Source organism: Aegilops tauschii, chromosome 7 (assembly GCF_002575655.3).
Source record: "Aegilops tauschii subsp. strangulata cultivar AL8/78 chromosome 7, Aet v6.0, whole genome shotgun sequence".
Lineage (NCBI taxonomy): Eukaryota > Viridiplantae > Streptophyta > Magnoliopsida > Poales > Poaceae > Aegilops > Aegilops tauschii.
The window spans coordinates 266,747,991-266,763,498 of NC_053041.3; positions in this window are offsets into that span (position 1 = coordinate 266,747,991).

The window sequence follows — 15,508 nt, forward strand, 5'->3', positions numbered from 1 at the left end:
CATTTTCTCGCAATGCTAAAACCTCGGCGACGAAAGGATCAATAGCACCGGGCATGGGCTTGCTCCAAGCACCCATAAAGGAGAGGTGTGAACATGCAACCCCTCTCGTGCCTCCCAGCTGAGCTTGGGTGTCAATAAGTGTCGCCTGTGTTAATCTTGACCCATCCAGGATGTGGTGGTCTCCAACCTCGATCACCAATGATGTGTAATACGTCCATTTTGCATCATGTATTTCGTAGTTATATTTCATATTATGATACAATTCTAATGTCTTCTCCTATATGAAGCCATTTACCCTAGAAAAATGAAGAGAAGACTTTCGGGAACAGGCATCGGCATCTCGAGGCGGAACCAGAGCAGGAGCACTTTTGCTCTCTGACAGAGCGATTCCGCCGGAGAAACTTCCCTCCTAGAGGGGGGAAATCGGAGCCATCGTCATCACCAATGTCCCTCTCATTATGGCAGGCTTCATCTTCATCAACATCTTCACCAGCATCATCTCATCTCCAAACCCTAGTTCATCTCGTGTGCTCAGTCTTTGAATCAAACCTCAGATTGGTACTGTGATGCCCCTGTTTATAATCGTGCATTAATCATACATGCACCATGCACGATCATGAATGGTGACTCCATGTTAAAATCATAACATAACTCTATAACACAAATTGAACATAAATCTTTATATTATAAACACGGGTCATGAAGACCCATAATACATCAATCAACAAACTACATAAGTCCGGTCTGGGTAGAGAGGAGTTAAACAAGTTTTGCCTTAAGAAGACCCGTAATACACCAGTCAACAAGCAACATAAGTCTGTGGGAGAGCCTTTCGATGGAGATGAAGCACGAGGTGGCCGCCCTTGCGGCCGCCTGGCAGAGCCGACGTGCCAGGCGAATAGAGGTCGGCATGTCGACCAGCTCGCCCAAGGTCTTCGATGACGAGGATGACCCCACGATGGAGATGGGCTCCGATGACACCGAACCGGAGCCCACGCATGTGCATGTAGACTTCACCATGGAGCAGGTGCAGACACACTACAACGTCGCCATGGCGGAGGAGCAGCCTGCGCCGGCGCCTATGTCGGCGTTCCAGCGAGCGCACGAGGAACAGTGGTACAACTTGTTCCTCCTAGAGCAGCACCGGCTGGCAGAGGGTCAAATAGACGGCGAGGGCGGGAACGCGAAGGCCGTGATGACCGCGGTGAACCCAACTTCATTGCGGAGCAGCGTGCGATCCACGAGGTCGTCCGTGCTCAAGCCGCCGCTCGCTAGGAAGCGACCGTCGCAGAGGCGCGGCTGCACGTGATCGCGGATGAGAACAACACCATCTGCGCCTCCTACGCGCCACCGACAAACTATCGGGCGGACCGGTTGGACAATGACAGTGCCAGCCCCACCATCTCCATCATGGACCTCACATCCACCAGCGACGGACAGATCGCAGACTCCTCCGAGAATGAGTAGGACATGGGAGGCGGCATGGTCTTGTGTCCCATGTGAGCCAGTCCGTCTCCCGCGTTCTACTCTTCCTCGCCGGAGACCGCACCTTCACTTCACGGGTCTTACCGCCGCCATTCATGGAGACGGCGGATGGAGGAGGTGGCCGACGACATGAAATAGAAAGGAAGTGGACGACGGTTGGCCGCCGCCATAGGATAGGTTTAGGGTCGTGTTTTTGTTTTGTTTTAAATATTCAAAATGTAATGAAAATCTTGCATGTTTGCACGAATCTCATCCGGTTTATATGAAAAATCTGTCGTGTTTGCATGAACTTTGTCCGGTTTGTTGAAAACGTGTTTGAAATGTATGCAGGCAGCGTTGGATGTCGTCCTTCCGCATCCGTGTCCGCGGATGGATGCAGGAGGAAATTTACAGGCCGCCGTTTGAAATGCCCTAATGCCACTAGCTAATCAGAACACACTCTTGCACCAGACAAGGTCACCGGTTTTGCCGGACGACACAAGAAATTTGGACGTTATGGCATCTCCAACGCCGACCCGTAAACCGCTCGCAACCGTCCGGACCGCGGAAGCCATCCAACGCGGGTCTGTATCGGTCCACAGAGTGGTCCGGACGCGATTTCTCTCGTAAACCGGAGACAAAAGTGGGGAAGGTTTGCGGGAGTCCGAACCGATCCCAAGCCCGTTTCTGACCGCCCTGGCCCACCAAAAAACCCTCACCCCTCCCGCGCGTTTTCGGTCAGCGCCGGTCCAAAGCGTCAACGCCCCGCATTCATGCACGCCCAGAGCGGACGCGACCGCTCACTGGCGCGGGCATTGAAGCGGCGCGTCGGCCAAGAGAGCGTCGCCCGTGCCGCTTTCCGGTGCAGGCGACATCCACGCCTTTAAGCGACATGATGGTCGCCCGTCCGTTCATCTACCGCCCGCATTGATGGCACGCGGTTGCCGAGGCATCTCCTCCGGCGCCACCCATCCGTCTGCCGCCCACCGGTGCTATATAAACCGCTGCCCCGGTGCTCCGGCCATAGCCACAGTCATCCCTCTCCACACCACTCACCGCCATGGATCCCTCCGTGACTAAAGCTCTCTAGGACGGGCTGACGTCGGAGCAGAAGAAGGCATGGCCGCCATTGCTGCCGAATGGTTGGCTGGCAGGCAGCCAGAGGACGTGCAAATGGAGGACGCCTCCGACGACGAGCCAGCGCCACCCTCCTCTTCCTCTGCGGCACCCTCCTCCTCCGCTCCACTCTCACCGGTGCATTGCACCCTGACCATCGGCAAGGCCCGTGCCCATTATATGGACATGGTGCGGGAGGAGCGGGAGGAGTAGTTCCAGGAGGCGCAGGCCGACATCAACTACAACCACAACCTCCTCCAGGAGTATCTGCAGGCGGTGGAGCAGGTTGCCGCCGGCAGGGCGGTCGCACCGGACGCGGACCTGGCGGAGCAGGAGGCGATGCTCGAGTCCTACCGCTCCGCCCGCGAGATCCGCCTCGCCCGCTGGCGATATCGGCAGCGGGTGGCGGAGGTAGCGGCCGCCAGCAAGGAGCGTGAGGACGACGCAGGCGAGGCGTTGTTCGACAACACCGACGACGAGGAGGCCGCGCCCCGGCGCCACGACCACGAAGAAGCCGTCACGTCCGTGGGCGCTGCCGGCAGCGAGGAAGAGTAGTGTACGGTAGGTCGCCGCCGCTCGGGTCCCAAGAAGGCCACCGCTCCTCCCCTCCCGTCGACACCAAGCTTGGTGGGCTCAGCATCGACGGCCAATTAGTCGCTTGGCGGCGATGTCGAGGCGGACAGCTTCGCTTCACTTCCCGGGGCTCTGGAGGCGGAGGTCATGGAGGCGGAGCTGGAAAAGGCGAAGCTTCTGTTCTCTTGGTTCATGGCCGGAGACGGGGACCGGACGCCGGCGATCATTTAGATTAGCCCACCTAGGACCACTTTCATGTATTTGTAATGAAATCCGTCATTTTTATACGAAATCCGGCTTGTTTATATAAAATCAGGCCCTGTTTATATGAAATCCGCACTCGTTTGCATGCATTTCGTCTGATTGGTTTGAGTTGTTGTGAAAATGTATGCGGCTAGCGTTGGATGGCTGCCTCCCGCATCCGCATCCGTGGACTGCCCCCCCCCCCCCCCCCCCTCCCCGCGGGTCCGTGGACGGATGTGGGAGATTTTTTGCTATGATATGATCACTAGAGTAGTTGATTGTGTATGGGGAAAAATGTTTGTTTACATTACATTAGTAGTAGAAGACTTGGCATTATTCGAATCTTCCTGGTGCGGAACATGGATTATCCTTCATTGTTTAAAAACAATTTTAGACGTAGTAGTTAGATATAGTATACTGATTCTCTTGCTCAGTGTCACTTTCCCGGTCGTTAAAAGAAAACATTCATCACTGTCAATCGCCAGACCCTCCAAAACGTTCCAATCAAACCACCAGATCTCACTCAGAACAAAACAAACATCACGACACAATCAAATTCATATCAACACTTGCCAACAGAAAAACGAAAAACATATCCCTTTTTAAAATGCGAAAAACATATATCCTTTCTGAACACTCCTCATCGGTAGGAGCAACTGCGCCATCATTAGAATCAGCACCGACCTTCATCAAATTTACAAGTCTGCAAACAAACAAAGGCACTAGCACAAGTATTTATTATTGCAAAAAAAAAATGTTGATGGCATATGCCTTGCAGGAGATGGTTGTCCTCTTTTTCGAAAATATGTATTGTACAAACCAACCTTTTCATGTGCAGGAGTGTACATGTGCAACGTCTGCCGAAATCTGAATCGAACAGAGTCTCTTGGCGTCTGCCCAAATTTCAAAGGTGTGGCGAACAAGCACGTTACTGTAGCTGCTTTTCACGTTTGCTTAGGGCCTAATCAACGGCGTTTCTTTGAGCTGCGAAAGCTTCAGATCTGCGTAAAGCAGCTCAAAAGGCAAAGCGCGATGAGGGTGCACCCCGTTTGCCATCCTAATTAAATATCGATTAGTACCGTGCATGGTTCCAGCGAGAGAGAAAAGGGGGGTCAATCGTAATCTGTAGGTCCAACAGACGCTCTCCTTGGCAATCCAACGAGGACTAACACAAGAGCAAGTAAACGTCTTCAGGTAACGTTGCTGAGTCTGGTCAATAAAAGTCAAAACAAAGATTTTCACCCCCGAACATTTATCGATGTTCCATTCAACATCTTAATAATGGATCTTTCGATAATCGCCTCCTTCGGTACTCCTTGTCGCGGTTGTCGAGGGCCGCCACCCCCGCTGCAATGGCCAGCGGGGCTTGCCACAGAATTTCATTTGAAAAAGGTACTATTCCCTCCGTTCCTAAATATTTGTCTTTTTAGAGATTTTAAATGAACTATCACATACGGATGTATATAGACATATTTTAAAGCGTAGATTCACTCATTTTGCTCTGTATGTAGTCACTTGTTGAAATCTCTAGAAAGACAAATATTTAGGAACGGAAGGAGTAATTGTTTCGGTCAATATTGTTGATTGTCTGTTGCAAGCTCTAGAGATTGATCTGCTTGATGAGCAGAGCAACATTTTATGTTTGATCACTATCTTACTTTTAAGATCATGATAAGTGTCACTTATGTGGCATAAATATATGGCAACTCTGAATGTTTTTGATTGCAAGTTTAGTGGCACGAGAATGACAAAGCATGACAACTTTCAGTTTTTTTTTTGTTTTTTCTTTCGGGATGGCAACTTTAGTTGTAAAAAACGTTAAGACCGGATTACTTTATGCCATACATGTGACACTTATCATTTGAATATTTTTATATATAAATTTGAATCACTGACTTGCATTTAAATCTTGGAAATGACTGAAGGATTGACAGTCTTATTCGCCTTTGACTAACGCAAAGATTTTTGTAGTAGTGCCCGACCGAAAGGGTGAAATGATTTCGGGTTTGTCTGTCTAGTGGAGATTGGAGTTGAGATCACGGCATACTTAATTGGTTATAATTAGCATTTGGTATGCCGTTTGGTCACAGCATCAGGTATACCGTCACTAGCAACCACTGCTACAGGGGCAGGGTACTTTGGTAGCAATATGCCCAGCTATTATGGCTCTCTGTGAACGCATGAAATTTTACTGGAATCGGCTCGCAGAAACTTCTTTCGTAATAAGCAGGAAAAAAACAACGATCGATTTGACACTAGGTGGCCTTTCCTCTTTAATGCTGTTATTGACAGCCTCGATCTGAGGGAGATCACGATGTCTGGTCGTCAATATACCTGGGCCAACAACCGTTCGGTGCCGACCTTTGAAAAACTGGACCGGGTGCTAGTTACCACTGACTGGGAATACAAATATCCCCTAGCATCGGTTCAGGCACTTGAAAGAATTGAGGCCTTATCGGATCACGCTCCGTTGCTAATTGATTTTGGACAACCAATCCCGAGTTCTAATCGCCATCAGTTTAAATTTAAACTGGGATGGCTCATTAGAGAGGAATTTCAGGAGCTAGTTAAGAAAGTGTGGGCACGCCAGCCCCGCGGTAACACACCCATCCAAAGATGGAATAATCGAATCCGCGCCTTGCGTCGATTCCTTCGAGGATGGGCCAAGCATACTGCTGGAATTTACAAAAAAGAAAAACTGTGTTTGTCTACCCTAATTGATTCCCTTTATAAAATAGCGGAGGTGAGGCCTCTGTCTGCTGTTCAGATTGAGCAAAAAAGCAATCTTAACGAGCAGATTGCCCGCCTACTACGTGAGGAGGAGATTAAATGGTACCAACGTAGCAAGGCGGATTCGTTGATGCAAGGTGATGATAATACGAAATACTTTCAAATGCTAGCCAATGGCAGACATAGAAAGAAGCATATTTTCGCCCTTGACCAGGAGGAAAGCCGAATAGAGGGGGACGTACCACTTAGAAATTTTATCACTAAGTTTTACAAAGACCTTTTTGGGCCTTCAGCCGAGACTAATTTTCATCTAGACGAATCCGTTACTCATGACATCACTCAAGTTACGGAAGCGGAAAATGAATTCCTAACCTCTCCGTTTTCTGAGGAGGAAGTTCGAACCATTGTGTTTCAGATGGAACACAACAAGGCGCCGGGACCGGATGGCTTTCCTGCAGAGTTCTATCAATGCTTTTGGGACGTCATTAAGGCAGACTTGGTTCAGTTGTTTAACCAACTACATTCCGAGGACCTTGATATTTCTCGTTTAAACTTTGGGGAAATTATCCTACTGCCTAAGATTAAGGAGGCTAGTCGTATTCAACAATATCGACCGGTTTGCCTTCTCAATGTAAGTTTTAAATTTTTTACGAAGGTGGCGACTAATCGGTTGAACGGTGTAGTTGACCATGTCGTAAAACCCACACAAACAGCATTTATGCAAGGTCGCAACATTTTAGATGGAGTGGTCGTCCTGCACGAAACTGTACATGAACTGCACCGGAAAAAATGAACGGTGTCATTCTTAAAATTGATTTTGAGAAAGCCTACGACAAAGTTAAGTGGCCCTTCCTGTTGTAAACCTTACGCATGAAAGGGTTTTCACAAAAATGGTGCCGCTGGGTAGAGAGCTTTGTCTCTGGCGGTAGTGTGGCCATAAAAGTTAATGAAGACGTTGGCAACTATTTTCAGACAAGGAAGGGGCTTCGTCAAGGCGACCCCCATCTCCTATTCTGTTTAACATTATGGCCGACATGCTAGCTACCCTAGTGGAGCGGGCCAAGCTGGATGGTCAAATTAGCGGGGTCATTCCACACCTGGTAGAAGATGGTCTATCCATTCTACAATATGCAGATGACACGATTCTATTTATGGATCATGATCTAGATAAAGCAAGAAATCTCAAGCTGCTCTTATGTGCCTTTGAGGAACTTTCTGGTCTCAAAATTAATTTTCATAAGAGTGAACTTTTTGCTTTGGAGATGCTGCAGAATCTGCACCTGAGTACGCCGACATTTTTGGATGCCAGCTCGGGCAGTTTCCGATTAGGTATCTGGGTATCCCCATACACTATCGGCGTTTAACTATCGCTGAGTGGAAGCATGTGGAAGAGAGACTTGAGAAACGTTTAGGCAGTTGGAAGGCCAAACTCTTGTCTTATGGGGGGCGATTGATCTTGATCAATTCTGTCCTAAGCAACATGGTTTTATACATGTTGTCATTCTTCCACCTGCCGAAAGGGGTTCTACAGCGTCTAGATTACTTTAGATCCAGATTTTTTTGGCAGCGTGATAACGAAACCAAGAAATATAGACTGGCTAGGTGGAGCGTATTATGCAGACCTAAAAGCCAAGGGGGCCTGGGAATCCAAGACCTTGAGATTAAAAATATCGCTCTTCTCAGCAAGTGGGTCTATAAACTACTCACTGAGAATGGAGTATGGCAGGAAATCATTCGCAACAAGTATGTGGGATCCAATGCCATTTCTCAAATTCATTGGAAACCTGGGGATTCACATTTTTGGAGTGGTGTCATGAAGGCCAAGGAATTCTTCTTCCAATTGGGGACCTTCTTGGTTAGGGACGGTGCTCAGGTTCGTTTCTGGGAAGATACCTGGCTAGGGAACACTCCACTAATGGTGCAATATCCGAGCTTGTACCGGATCGTCAGACATAAATTTGTCACGATCAAACAAGTATTAGGACAGGAAAACCCCGATATTTCTTTCCGTAGGGATCTTTTGGGCACTCGTCTGACAGCATGGAATGAATTACTCACTCGCCTGGAGGACATTCAACTGTCAGATGAGCCGGACACTTTTCGATGGAACTTGCATCAGAATGGCAAATTTTCGGTCAAATCCATGTATGATGCAATGGTTCATTGTGATGTTCCCGTAGATAACAGGAAATTGTGGAAGCTAAAAATTCCCCTAAGAGTGAAGATTTTCCTCTGGTTTCTTAACAAAGGAGTCATCCTAACTAGAGATAATCTGGCTCGACGAAACTGGCATGGTTCCAAGACATGTGTCTTTTGCCAACATGACGAGTCTATCAAACACCTATTTTTTGAGTGCAAGTTCGCTCGGGCAGTTTGGGCTATGGTCCAAGTAGCTTCGAATTTATACCCACCACGTAGTGCACGGAATATGTTCGGCAACTGGTTGCGGGGTATAGATAAACAATTTTCTGCACATATTCTTGTGGGAGCGGCGGCCTTATGCTGGGCAATGTGGTTTACCAGGAATGATGTGGTTTTTAACAATAAATGTGTCTCATCTCCTATGCAGGTTATTCATGTTTGTACACGATGGCTCCGTACTTGGTCTATCCTGCAGAAGCCGGAAGACAGGGACATTTTTATGATGGCGTCTACACGGCTGGAGCGTACGGCCAGGGAGGTTTTCTACCCCCATGGATGGCGGTGTGATTTACGGATAGGATCTACCGCTCCTTAGGCTGGACACGATTTATTGCTTGGCATTGTATCAAATTATTCTTTTTTAGGGTGCTCTGGAATTTTTGGCTGTGTGCATCTAGCTATGCAGAGGCCGGGCTTTCTTTCAATATGATTGTATTACCTCGATATATCTATTCAATGAAATGTCCTTTATCGAAAGAAAAGCAGAGCCTGAAGTGTCGTTTTCTTTTCATACGGACTGCATTGTTCTTTTCTGTAACGCATTGATTAGGGTTTGGTCAGAGTATCGTGTTTGTTGTAGTCGTGGGGTCTGAAATGGGTCTAAAATCTCCATAAACTTCCCCATCGAGTACATAAGGAAATTCACGGCGGGTGGCTCTCAATTTTGGAAAGATCTTATTAAAGTTCGACTGGTGTTTAAATCCATTGTTAAATTTGTGGTTCATAATGGCAAGTCCACTCGTTTTTGGCTTGATTGGTGGTGCGGGGATTCTCTCCTAGCAGTTTCCTTTCCAGTCCTTTTTTCCTACTGACCCGAACCGGAGATCTCTGTCTCTAAGCTCTCTGATAATAACTGGGACCTGGCCCTTCGGTGACCTCTCTCTCCTGAAGAGTTGGATGCCTGGCAGCGTCTTGTTGCTTGCATCCCCGCGCTTTCGGAGGAGGAGGACTCGGTGGTCTAGCTGTTGGGAATCGTAGCATAATTTAAAATTTTCCTACGCTCACCAAGATGCATCTATGGAGTATACTAGCAACGAGGGGAAAGGAGTGAATCTACATACCCTTGTAGATCGCGAGCGGAAGCGTTCCAATGAACGTGGATGACGGAGTCGTACTCGCCGTGATCCAAATCACCGATGACCGAGTGCCGAACGGACGGCACCTCCGCGTTCAACACACGTACGGTGCAGCGACGTCTCCTCCTTCTTGATCCAGCAAGGGGGAAGGAGAGGTTGATGGATATCCAACAGCACGACGGCGTGGTGGTGGATGTAGCGGGTCTCCGGCAGGGCTTCGCCGAGCTTCTGCGAGAGAGAGAGAGGTGTTGCAGGAGAGGAGGGAGGCGCCCAAGGCTGTAGGTTGCTGCCCTCCCTCCCCCCCCTTTATATAGGCTCCCTGGGGGGGGGGGGGCGCCGGCCCTAGAGATGGGATCTCAAAGGGGGGGCGGCGGCCAAAGGGGGGGAAGGGGTTGCCTTGCCCCCCAAGGCAAGGGGGAAGCCCCCCACCCTAGGGTTCCCAACCCTAGGCGCATGGGGGGAGGCCCATGGGGGGGCGCCCAGCCCACTAGGGGCTGGTTCCCTTCCACTTTCAGCCCATGGGGCCCTTCGGGATAGGTGGCCCCACCCGGTGGACCCCCGGGACCCTTCCGGTGGTCCCGGTACAATACCGGTAACCCCGAAACTTTCCCGGTGGCCGAAACTGGACTTCCTATATATAATTCTTCACCTCCGGACCATTCCGGAACCTCTCGTGACGTCCGGGATCTCACCCGGGACTCTGAACAACTTTCGGGTTTCCGCATACATATATCTCTACAACCCTAGCGTCACCGAACCTTAAGTGTGTAGACCCTACGGGTTCGGGAGACATGCAGACATGACCGAGACGCCTCTCCGGTCAATAACCAACAGCGGGATCTGGATACCCATGTTGGCTCCCACATGTTCCACGATGATCTCATCGGATGAACCACGGTGTCGAGGATTCAATCAATCCCGTATACAATTCCCTTTGTCAATCGGTATGTTACTTGCCCGAGATTCGATCGTCGGTATCCCAATACCTTGTTCAATCTCGTTACCGGCAAGTCTCTTTACTCGTACCGCAATGCATGATCCCGTGACTAACGCCTTAGTCACATTGAGCTCATTATGATGATGCATTATCGAGTGGGCCCAGAGATACCTCTCCGTCACACGGAGTGACAAATCCCAGTCTCGATCCGTGCCAACCCAACAGACACTTTCGGAGATACCCGTAGTGCACCTTTATAGTCACCCAGTTACGTTGTGACGTTTGGCACACCCAAAGCACTCCTACGGTATCCAGGAGTTGCACGATCTCATGGTCTAAGGAAAAGATACTTGACATTGGAAAAGCTCTAGCAAACGAAACTACACGATCTTTTATGCTATGCTTAGGATTGGGTCTTGTCCATCACATCATTCTCCTAATGATGTGATCCCGTTATCAATGACATCCAATGTCCATAGTCAGGAAACCATGACTATCTGTTGATCAACGAGCTAGTCAACTAGAGGCTTACTAGGGACACGTTGTGGTCTATGTATTCACACATGTATTACGATTTCCGGACAATACAATTATAGCATGAATAATAGACGATTATCATGAACAAAGAAATATAATAATAACCATTTATTATTGCCTCTAGGGCATATTTCCAACAGTCTCCCACTTGCACTAGAGTCAATAATCTAGTTACATTGTGATGAATCGAACACCCATTGCGTCCTGGTGTTGATCATGTTTTGCCCTAGGGAGAGGTTTAGTCAACGGATCTGCTACATTCAGGTTCGTATGTACTTTACAAATATCTATGTCTCCATTTTGAACACTTTCACGAATGGAGTTGAAGCGACGCTTGATATGCCTGGTCTTCCTGTGAAACCTGGGCTCCTTCGCAAGGGCAATGGCTCCAGTGTTGTCACAGAAGAGAGTCATCGGGCCCGACGCATTGGGAATCACCCCTAGGTCGGTAATGAACTCCTTCATCCAGACTGCTTCCTGTGCTGCCTCCGAGGCTGCCATGTACTCCGCTTCACATGTAGATCCCGCCACGACGCTTTGCTTGCAACTGCACCAGCTTACTGCTCCTCCATTCAAAATATACACGTATCCGGTTTGTGACTTCGAGTCATCCAGATCTGTGTCGAAGCTAGCGTCGACGTAACCCTTTACGACGAGCTCTTCGTCACCTCCATAAATGAGAAACATATCCTTAGTCCTCTTCCGGTACTTCAGGATATTCTTGACCGTTGTCCAGTGTTCCATGCCGGGATTACTTTGGTACCTTCCTACCAAACTTACGGCAAGGTTTACATCAGGTCTGGTACACAGCATGGCATACATAATAGACCCTATGGCCGAGGCATAGGGGATGACACTCATCTTTTCTCTATCTTCTGCCGTGGTCGGGCATTGAGCTGTGCTCAATTGCACACCTTGCAATACAGGCAAGAACCCCTTCTTGGACTGATCCATACTGAACTTCTTCAATATCTTGTCAAGGTACGTACTCTGTGAAAGACCAATGAGGCGTCTTGATCTATCTCTATAGATCTTGATGCCTAATATATAAGCAGCTTCTCCAAGGTCCTTCATTGAAAAACACTTATTCAAATAGGCCTTTATACTTTCCAAGAATTCTATATCATTTCCCATCAATAGTATGTCATCCACATATAATATGAGAAATGCTACAGAGCTCCCACTCACTTTCTTGTAAACACATGCTTCTCCATAAGTCTGTGTAAACCCAAACGCTTTGATCATCTCATCAAAGCGAATGTTCCAACTCCGAGATGCTTGCACCAGCCCATAGATTGAGCGCTGGAGCTTGCATACTTTGTTAGCATTCTTAGGATCGACAAAACCTTCCGGCTGCATCATATACAACTCTTCCTTAAGGAAGCCGTTAAGGAATGCCGTTTTGACGTCCATCTGCCATATCTCATAATCATAGTATGCGGCAATTGCTAACATGATTCGGACGGACTTTAGCTTCGCCGCGGGTGAGAAAGTCTCATCGTAGTCAACCCCTTGAACTTGTAGATAACCCTTAGCGACAAGTCGAGCTTTGTAGATGGTCACATTACCATCCGCGTCCGTCTTCTTCTTAAAGATCCATTTGTTTTCTATGGCTCGCCGCTCATCGGGCAAGTCAGTCAAAGTCCATACTTTGTTTTCATACATGGATCCTATCTCGGATTTCATGGCTTCTAGCCATTTGTCGGAATCCAGGCCCGCCATCGCTTCTTCATAGTTCGAAGGTTCACCATTGTCTAACAACATGATTTCCAGGACAGGGTTGCCGTACCACTCTAGTGCGGAACGTGTCCTTGTGGACCTACGAAGTTCAGTAACTTGATCTGAAGCTTCATGATCATCATCATTAACTTCCTCCCCAGTCGGTGTAGGCACCACAGGAACATTTTCCCGCGCTGCGCTACTTTCCGATTCGGAAGGGGTGACTATCACCTCATCAAGTTCCACTTTCCTCCCACTCAATTCTTTCGAGAGAAACTCCTTCTCCAGAAAGGAACCGTTCTTTGCAACGAAGATCTTGCCTTCGGATCTGAGGTAGAAGGTATACCCAATGGTTTCCTTAGGGTATCCTATAAAGACGCATTTTTCCGATTTGGGTTCGAGCTTTTCAGGTTGAAGTTTCTTGACATAAGCATCGCATCCCCAAACTTTTAGAAACGACAGCTTAGGTTTCTTCCCAAACCATAATTCATACGGTGTCGTCTCAACGGATTTCGACGGAGCCCTATTTAAAGAGAATGCGGCAGTCTCTAAAGCATAGCCCCAAAATGAGAGCGGTAAATCGGTAAGAGACATCATAGATCGCACCATATCCAATAGAGTGCGATTACGACGTTCGGACACACCGTTTCGCTGAGGTGTTCCAGGCGGCGTGAGTTGTGAAACGATTCCACATTTCCTTAAGTGTGTACCAAATTCGTGACTTAAATATTCTCCACCACGATCTGATCGTAAGAATTTTATTTTCCTATCACGTTGATTCTCAACTTCACTCTGAAATTCCTTGAACTTTTCAAAGGTTTCAGACTTGTGTTTCATTAGGTAGACATACCCATATCTACTTAAATCATCAGTGAGAGTGAGAACATAACGATATCCTCCGCGAGCCTCAACACTCATTGGACCACACACATCGGTATGTATGATTTCCAATAAGTTGGTTGCTCGCTCCATTGTTCCGGAGAACGGAGTCTTGGTCATCTTACCCATGAGGCATGGTTCGCATGTGTCAAATGATTCGTAATCAAGAGACTCCAAAAGTCCATCTGCATGGAGCTTCTTCATGCGCTTGACACCAATGTGACCAAGGCGGCAGTGCCACAGATATGTGGGACTATCATTATCAACTTTACATCTTTTGGTATTCACACTATGAACATGTGTAACATCACGTTCGAGATTCATCAAAAATAAACCATTGACCAGCGGGGCATGACCATAAAACATATCTCTCAAATAAATAGAACAACCATTATTCTCGGATTTAAATGAGTAGCCATCTCGAATTAAACGAGATCCAGATACAATGTTCATGCTCAAAGCTGGCACTAAATAACAATTATTGAGGTTTAAAACTAATCCCGTGGGTAGATGCAGAGGTAGCGTGCCGACGGCGATCACATCGACCTTGGAACCATTCCCGACGCGCATCGTCACCTCATCCTTCGCCAGTCTCCGTTTATTCCGTAGTTCCTGTTTTGAGTTACAAATATGAGCAACCGCACCGGTATCAAATACCCAGGAGCTACTACGAGTACTGGTAAGGTACACATCAATTACATGTATATCACATATACCTTTGGTGTTGCCGGCCTTCTTCTTGTCCGCTAAGTATTTGGGGCAGTTCCGCTTCCAGTGACCACTTCCCTTGCAATAAAAGCACTCAGTCTCGGGCTTGGGTCCATTCTTTGACTTCTTCCCAGTAACTGGTTTACCGGGCGCGGCAACTCCCTTGCCGTCCTTCTTGAAGTTCTTCTTACCCTTGCCCTTCTTGAACTTAGTGGTTTTATTCACCATCAACACTTGATGTTCTTTTCTGATCTCCCCTTCCGCTGATTTCAGCATTGAATATACTTCGGGAATGGTATTTTCCATCCCCTGCATATTGTAGTTCATCACAAAGCTCTTGTAGCTTGGTGGAAGCGACTGGAGGATTCTGTCAATGACCGCGTCGTCCGGGAGATTAACTCCCAGCTGAGACAAGCAGTTGTGCAACCCAGACATTCTGAGTATGTGCTCACTAACAGAACTGTTCTCCTCCATTTTACAGCTGAAGAACTTGTCGGAGACATCATATCTCTCGACCCGGGCATGAGCTTGAAAAACCAGTTTCAGCTCCTCGAACATCTCATATGCTCCATGTTTCTCAAAACGCTTTTGGAGACCCGGTTCTAAGCTGTAAAGCATGCCGCACTGAACGAGGGAGTAATCATCAGCACGTGATTGCCAAGCGTTCATAACGTCTTGGTTCTGTGGGATTGGTGCATCACCTAGCGGTGCTTCTAAGACATAATCTTTCTTGGCTACTATGAGGATGAGCCTCAGGTTCCGGACCCAGTCCGTATAGTTGCTGCCATCATCTTTCAGCTTGGTTTTCTCTAGGAACGCGTTGAAATTGAGGACAACGTTGGCCATTTGATCTACAAGACATAGTGTAAAGATTTTAGACTAAGTTCATGATAATTAAGTTCATCTAATCAAATTATTTAATGAACTCCCACTCAGATAGACATCCCTCTAGTCATCTAAGTGAAACATGATCCGAGTTTAACTAGGCCGTGTCCGATCATCACGTGAGACGGACTAGTCAAGATCAGTGAACATCTCCATGTTGATCGTATCTTCTATACGACTCATGCTCGACCTTTCGGTCCTCCGTGTTCCGAGGCCATGT